The sequence below is a fragment of the Callionymus lyra genome, chromosome 9 (genome assembly GCF_982586985.1).
Source record: "Callionymus lyra chromosome 9, fCalLyr1.hap1.1, whole genome shotgun sequence".
Classification (NCBI taxonomy): domain Eukaryota; kingdom Metazoa; phylum Chordata; class Actinopteri; order Syngnathiformes; family Callionymidae; genus Callionymus; species Callionymus lyra.
Genome location: NC_141826.1, coordinates 27,776,601 through 27,784,514, shown reverse-complemented (window position 1 = coordinate 27,784,514; position 7,914 = coordinate 27,776,601). Strand labels below are relative to the sequence as shown.

Genomic DNA, 7,914 nt, shown 5'->3' with positions numbered 1-7,914 from the left:
ATAATAATAATTGTATCAAACACTCGACTTCATGTTTGGATTTAATCTCGTTTTATTTAAATGTTAATCTCAATTTTCAAAATGTAAAACAAACATTAAAACTAAATCTTAATTAACTTCCGCTCCAGTAAAATGTTTCAGCGCGAAGTGAAGCTCTTCTCTCGATATATTATCTTTGTGCTGTCAGACAAATAGAATATTTGACTTGATGGACGTGACGTTACCGGGAACAGCGCCCCCCAGTGTTCGCGCGGATAATCTCACCCACTGCAGCCACACAGGCCTCTGGACAAATGGATTAAAATGTTTTTTTAAATATTCGTTTATTCAGAATCAAATAAAAGTTAAAGACTTAAAACCACTTGGTAATTGAGCTGCACATGATTCTTTAGCTTTATTAATATGAATTAAAACATATATATATTCCTGGTAACACTGGCTTCATGCTTTTGTTAATGAGAAATAAATAAGAAAGGATATAAAAAACATGTTTTCTTACCGCTTCAGTCTCAAACGAGCTCCTGACGGAGATTAAATCCTGTTTAATGAAGTGTTGCGAGCGAAGACTAAGGTTTTCTCAGCGCTGCCTGATCTTCTTCTGGGACGCGAACACTGTCTCCTCTGTCCTGGTCGCGCTCACATGGTCTCGCCGCCGGCCCTCGCCGCCGTTACACGGTAAACAGGAAATAGACTCATGGTCACATTTGTTAAGATTCCCAGTACGAACCATTCATCTTCGTTCACATGACTCCCAAGGAACGTGAGTCTGTGAAGATGCTGATGCTCCTGGTCCTCACAGGTGTATCCTAGCAACCGCTGGAGGACCGGGCAGCAGGGCCTGGACCAGCCGAGGTGCTCAGGTACAGGAAGAGATCCTGGAAGACTCTGATGTGAGCCATGACCCCCCAGAGACAAGCCCAGTCTTGTCATCGAGGTCCTGTCCTCAGAGGGGTCCAGCAGCAGAGACAAGTCTTGGATCACGTCGTGGTCCAGAGTCTCCACTTTCTCTGCTGGAACACAACATTCATCAGATCCTTCTTTCAAGTTTGACAATCAGACGAGAATCAAATACTTTCTCTGTAACTGAAGGAGTTTATGAATAAACGTTGAAGTTTTAATGTTGAACGATCTGATATAAAACATGATCCATAACATGTTCAGATGAAATATATACATGAAGACATGTTTAAATAACTAATACCTTTAATCTATAAATTATCTTGTTTGATTATAGTTGAAAATTGTTTGATTTCAGTGGAAAATTGTTTGATTATAGTTGAAAATTGTTTGATTATAGTTGAAAATTGTTTGATTATAGTTGAAAATTGTTTGATTATAGTTGAAAATTGTTTGATTAAAGTTGAAAATTGTTTGATTATAGTTGAAAATTGTTTGATTAAAGTTGAAAATTGTTTGATTATAGTTGAAAATTGTTTGATTATAGTTGAAAATTGTTTGATTATAGTTGAAAATTGTTTGATTATAGTTGAAAATTGTTTGATTATAGTTGAAAATTGTTTGATTATAGTTGAAAATGTTTGATTATAGTTGAAAATTGTTTATTATAGTTGAAAATTGTTTGATTACAGTTAAAAATGGTTTGATTATAGTTGAAAATGTTTGATTATAGTTTAAAATTGTTTGATTATAGTTGAAAATTGTTTGATTATAGTTGAAAATGGTTTGATTATTGTTGAAAATTGTTTGATTATAGTTGAAAATTGTTTGATTATAGATTTAAGAGAAAATACGTCTGAATACATTGAAGTTTGTTGCAAACGTACATTGAGCTTTTTCCCAGATTCTTTGTAGATTTTCTTCCATCTAATCAAACAAAGATAAATAAACGTTTCTCTTTTAATTGCAGATTTAGTTTCAAATCATCGTGGCTGCATCTTGAATCTTCTCCAGGTACTCCAGAGACTTCTTCTCGTGGAGCTTCTATATTTGTGGTGACGTTGATCATTATCGACAGACAAGCCTCGTTCTTCTCTCTTGAAGGAAACGTGAATCAAAGTCACAGAAGTCGAACTGAATCATCTGTTGACACGTCTGTGGATGGATCAGAAGGAACTGGACGATCCTGCAGTAAAGCTTCCTTCAGCACAGGACAGCAGGCAGTGGATTCTTCTGGGAACAGAGACTTTACTTTCTTCAATAAAACCTGGCAGTGTCTTGACTCACTGAACCTCTCTGAGGTCACAAGAAAAACCCAAGAAAGCAGAACGAAGGTGAAAACCAAGCAGGCCGTGACTGAGAAGATCAACAGGATCGAACGTTCTTCTTGTTCTTCCTCTTCTTCTTCTTCTTCTTTTTGTTGTTGTTCTTCTTCCACAACCACAAAGAGTCAACAGCATGAAAGTGACTCAACATTCTTTCACACGGAGGATGTGAGAAGAACAGAGGATGGATCTTCTCTTCATGTTCGGATCTTCTCGCCGGAGAACGGCGTCCGTGAGGAGAAACACTCTTGGTTTGATGGACGACCACGAGACAAACGTGAAGGTTCCACGTCTTCTCTCGAGAAGTTCCTCGAAGCTGAAGATGTTTGGATCGTTCAGGAACGAACGTGATGAAAACAAACCATCAATACATTCAAAATAACCTGTTGAAAAAAAGTTAATCCACACTTTATTTGACAATAAAATACATAAACACACAAGAGTTATTTTTGTCAATATTACATGAAACTAGTTCTTATTTCCTAGTTACAAGTAATACATCAAATACTGTTCAAATGTATTGTCTCTTTAAAGTACATAATCTAACGAGTACTTTTCAAGATGATGAAATTAAAGTATACATACCGTATACAAATACCGTCATTAAAACTAATGACGTCAACAACATATAATGAAAATAATAAAGAATATAATAATGAAAATAATAAAGAATAAACTCTCATATCTGGTGAAGTAATTGATTTCAAAATAAATTATGAATCCATTCACTGATGTATAAAAGATCCAGTGAAATATAATCGTTATCCTCCTCAAGAATGATCGTTTAAAAAGTATTTTTGGAGAAAAGTAATTCAATAAGTTTGATCCGAGACTATAGCGGTAGAGGAAGCGATCCAGCGCGCATGCGCAGAACGTCACGTCAACGGAAACAAGATCTAAAATCGATATGATGACGAAATTATTTTCGAACTTTGGAATCGACTTACTTGAGGAAAAATATAGACAATAGTTGCTTTTTGTTTCTTTCGAAATACATTTTGTTTTTCTTTAAAATATAGATGATTAAAATATGATATATTATTAAAATATGATATTTTATTAAAATATGATATATTATTAAAACATCATATATTATTAAAATATGATATATTATTAAAATATTATACATTATAGCATCTGTTTATGATCTCACTCTTCATAACAACTTCCACACACAGCGTCACAGACGCAGGTTTAGAGCGACACCTCGCGGCAGTTCAGAGGATGACACCGAGTCCTGCAGGGACTCACGTCCGTGTCGACGCTGGAAGAACCTTCTTGGCAATGAACGCAAACGCCATCACCGCCTTCACTGAACCCCTCAGTCCTGGACACACAGATCCTTTCGTTCAAGTGCACCTTTCAAACCAGGTGTTTCTGCTCACCTGACAGCTGCTCACCTGCCGCACACTGTTACCAACCTGCGTTCCTCATTATGCAGGCGGATGATGTGTGTTTGGGGGCGTGTCTAGGTGTGTGTTGAGGAGGAGGTGAGCAGTGAAGCCGCGTGTGCACGTTTGTCCGGAGAAATACTATTGGAAATAAAAACCATTGAAGCCAGTAAAGTTGTTGTTCCCGTGGAGACTCTCCGTGACCATCTTCATCTTAAGTATACGGACATAAAGTTACCACCGACGAACGAGCCAGATAAGTTGATAACTTGGTTTCGGAAACCAGCGGGTCTTAACCACGGTAAAGACGCCAGGAGGCTGGAAAGGTAACACTGGGGGCTCGTCCGGGATCGTTTTGCACATGAAGACCGGAGTGTCACGGAGAGAAAAGAGGAAAACAAACTTTTAAGTGGCTATAGTGACAAGATGGCGGCCCGCGGTGACGACGCAAATCAAATCACCGGAGCGACATATTTCAAGATGAGGACTCCTGGAGTAAGCAATAACCCTTTTCTGTCGGATATAAAATATGTTGAAGTTGAAGACGACGGGGATTATATGAATGACGGACATTTTCCTCTATTGGAGTTAAACCCGGTTCGAGCTAACTTTGATAGAAGGCTAACAAGCGATGAGCCGATATGTTGCACTCCAGCCACACCGCATCAGGGAGCCATGTTGCTCAGTCCTCCAACTTTTGCATCCACCAACCCTTTGTTAACGGAATATTCTGCAGCAAGGAGTGTGTTTCCGAGTCCTGCCCAGCCAGAATATGATGGTTACAATTACATTTCTTCCCTGAATTCCATTGAAAATGACTTTGAACGGACTGTGATTACTGACAATTACCTACCTACAGTCCTATCCATTCCCACAAGTGCCATCGTTCCCCAGCTGGATATCCAACCCTGCCAACAACAGTTCATCCTTATTCCCGGAACATGCCTCATTCAACACCCATGGGCGATGGCCAACTGTACAGTGCAGGCCAGCAAGAGTCGAAACGCGTCCACTCCACACCATGCCGCCATTACGCACGGAGGGTAGTAAACCAGGACGCCACAGACGGCAGCGATGATGAGCAACGTGGAACGAGAGAGAGAATTCCCACGCTGTGACCAGGTCAGTTTGACTGTTCAGGTTCATGGAAAGACTTCCTTTACCAGTTTGATAGCTGTGCAAGTGCTAACCACTGGACTGAGAAGACCATGGCCGTCCAAAAGCGATACAGTCTGACTGGTGCAGCTGGTGCCATCATCCATAAGAACCCCGGATCTGCCAATTGGAGCTTTAAGCGCATGGTGGAGGAGGTGGAGGCTGCCTATGGACCATGCTCGGAACATGCGGCCGCCATTGGCATTGAATTGAGGCAAAGAGTCCGTAAGCCAGGTGAACCTCTACACGCACTCAGGGACGACATATACGAGAAGGTCTCCATTGTTTATGCTGACCGGACTGATGCAGCGCAAGACTGTATCCATGTTGAGATCTTCACCAACGCCATGGCGGATGCTGAGGTAGTACAGAGGCTTTCAGAAGACCGACCCCGCACCCTGGCGAGAGCTTATGAAATAGTACACAAGTATGAAGCCACCAGAAGAGCTGCCAGGGCCGTCACACAAATGATGCGTCAAGGGGGCCGTGGCTCTGTGGCACCAGTGACCAGAACTGCAAAGCTACGGGAACCGGCGTGCATGGTGATGAATGAGGAGCCTGAGAGGCCACCAAGGATGCTCGCTGAAACACTGCAGAGGGCACCAAAAACGTCCATACCATGGCAGGCTAACAGAAGCAAGTACAAAAAGACAAGCAGGGAGAAGTGGTATGTCACAACTGCTCTGGAGTGGGACACATTCAGAAGAACTGCCCCTCCCCTCGCCAACAACCATGGCGTCCCACTAATGATGGCCTCAGCTCCGCACTTGATCCAACAACAGTCATCTTTGTGAAAAGAGTGAAGATGGCACCGGCGTGGTCGAAGGCTGAGGATGTAGGACGTGTTTCTCTGCGGCTCCTGGAAATGTGACTAATTTTATATAATATACACCATTTTTGCGAACTATAACCACAGAAAACAGCGACAAGACCTCAACAGATTCTTCGAATTTATTTTTGAAACTTTATTTCATCAACAATGTCATCGACTCGTCAGAAAACAGAACCGCCGAGAGCAGGCGCAGCAAAGCCCCGGAGGCTAACGTCGATAGCCCGCTTAGCAGCGAACTTTTGCAAGCCATGATGGACTCTCTAGAAGCCGACATCTTCGTCAAAATTGACTCTTCACTGGCTACTATTCGCTCTGAGATCGCAGCAGTACAACGAGAAGTGAGCGAGTGCATTGAGCCGCTGAAAGAGAAGATCGGAAAACACGAGCAGACCCTCCTGGATCTTGAACACGCTGCCACGGATTATGGCGACCGCATCGCGGAGCTCGAGGCCTCCGTGAACACGCTGACCGCGCAGGTGAAGCGACTGGACGACAGGTGCGAGGACCTGGAGGGACGCTCGCGGAGGAACAATATCCGACTGGTGGGACTGGCCGATGGAGTGGAGGGTTCCCGTCCCACGGAGTTTATTGCTCAACTTCTGAAAGACGTTCTGCACCTGGACACGGAGCCGCTGCTGGACCGAGCCCACCGGACATCCGCGAACAAGGAGGGGACGGCACCGCGATCATTCCTGACGAGGGTCCACTATTTCAAGGTTCGCAACGAGATTCTGAGACGAGCGGCGGAACATTCTCCTCTTCTCTACCGGGGCAAACCGTTCTTCATCTTCTCTACCGGGGCAAACCATTCTTCCTCTTCTCTACCGGGGCAAACCGTTCTTCATCTTCTCTACCGGGGCAAACCATTCTTCCTCTTCTCTACCGGGGCAAACCGTTCTTCATCTTCGCCGACTATCCACCCGCGGTTGCTAGGAGACGAGCAGCATCACAGAGGTGAAGCGCTGCACTCTTGCCCCGGCATCAAGTTTGGTCTGTTCTTCCCGGCGGTTCTCAGGATCACAACTTCTGATGGGATAACGCATCGTTTCCAGGACCAGCAGCTGCATCTGACTTCGTTAAGAAACACCTGAAGAAGGTGGTGGATCCAAACACTTAAGTCGTTGTGGGTGAGCAAATATTCTGATTTAAATGTTGACAACAAGATGTTCTTAGATTGAGTTTTTGTCTACAAAGTTTTTCTGTTAAATATATCTTGTTTACATGGATTATCATTATTACATAAATGTATATATATACATGTATATTTACTTATGTTTGCGTCAAGTTTTGTTTGTTCAAGAGGTGTGAGACTAATATTTACTTATTTGTGTTATTGTCACAATCCAGTTAGGAGCAGCAGTTTGTAGTGGAGGGTATGAAAGCTGCCAAGAGAGTGTGTTACTTAGGGTTTGGGCGTGTCTCGTTTGGGGGTCACTTCTGCCAAGGAGGGTGGGTTTTGGGTTACCTTGTTTTAAGGGATTGTTGTTGTTTCTTCTTGTTTTGTTTTTTTTGTTTTTTTTTGTTCTGTGTTTGGGATCCATGCCTGGTCCGCCATCGGTGCGCACCTTGACCACTTTGTGTCCTTATTTATTTTCATTATTTCCTGTCTTTCAAGCATTATGCATAACTTTCTTTAGTCATAATAGCATCTAACAGGACAGTAGAAACTATGGGTGATTTAAAATTTTGCAGTTGGAATTGCAAAGGCCTCAACAATCCCATCAAGCGCAGTAAGGTGCTACACCATCTTAAACATCTAGGAGCCCAAATTGTCTATTTACAAGAGACTCATCTTAAAATTTCAGACCAAAGAAAGCTGAAGTGCAGTTGGATTGGTCAGAGCTATCAGTCTTCATTCCACGGCAAGTCCAGGGGAGTGGCTATTCTGTTGCACAAATCAGTCCCCTTTGAATGCACAAGAACAATAACAGATCCAAATGGGCGTTATCTCATTGTTGTTGGGAAACTGTGCCACACTCCAGTCATGCTCATCAATGTATGGTCCAAACTGGGATGACGAGGGCTTCTTTAAATCCTTATTCTCTAATTTACCAGACATATCCTCGCACCTCCCTATATTTGGAGGAGACCTTAATTGCTGGCTAGACCCAAAACTCGATCGCTCTTCTAGTCGAAGTTGTTTACCCTCACGGTCGGCCAAAATTATCCAAATGTTTAAGGAGCAATTTTCAGTATTTGACCCTTGGCGATATCAAAATCCCACTGCTAAAGCCTATTCATTCTTCTCAAATGTCCACCACACTTTCACACGTATAGATTATTTTCTTGTTGACAACCCATTTCTGCCTGAAAT

At 42.5% G+C, this 7,914-nt stretch overlaps 1 pseudogene; it reads right to left on the bottom strand.

The window, feature by feature from the left end:
• Window positions 1–806: 806 nt before the first annotated feature.
• Window positions 807–3,656, bottom strand: LOC148072514 (uncharacterized; annotated as a pseudogene).
• Window positions 3,657–7,914: the final 4,258 nt, after the last annotated feature.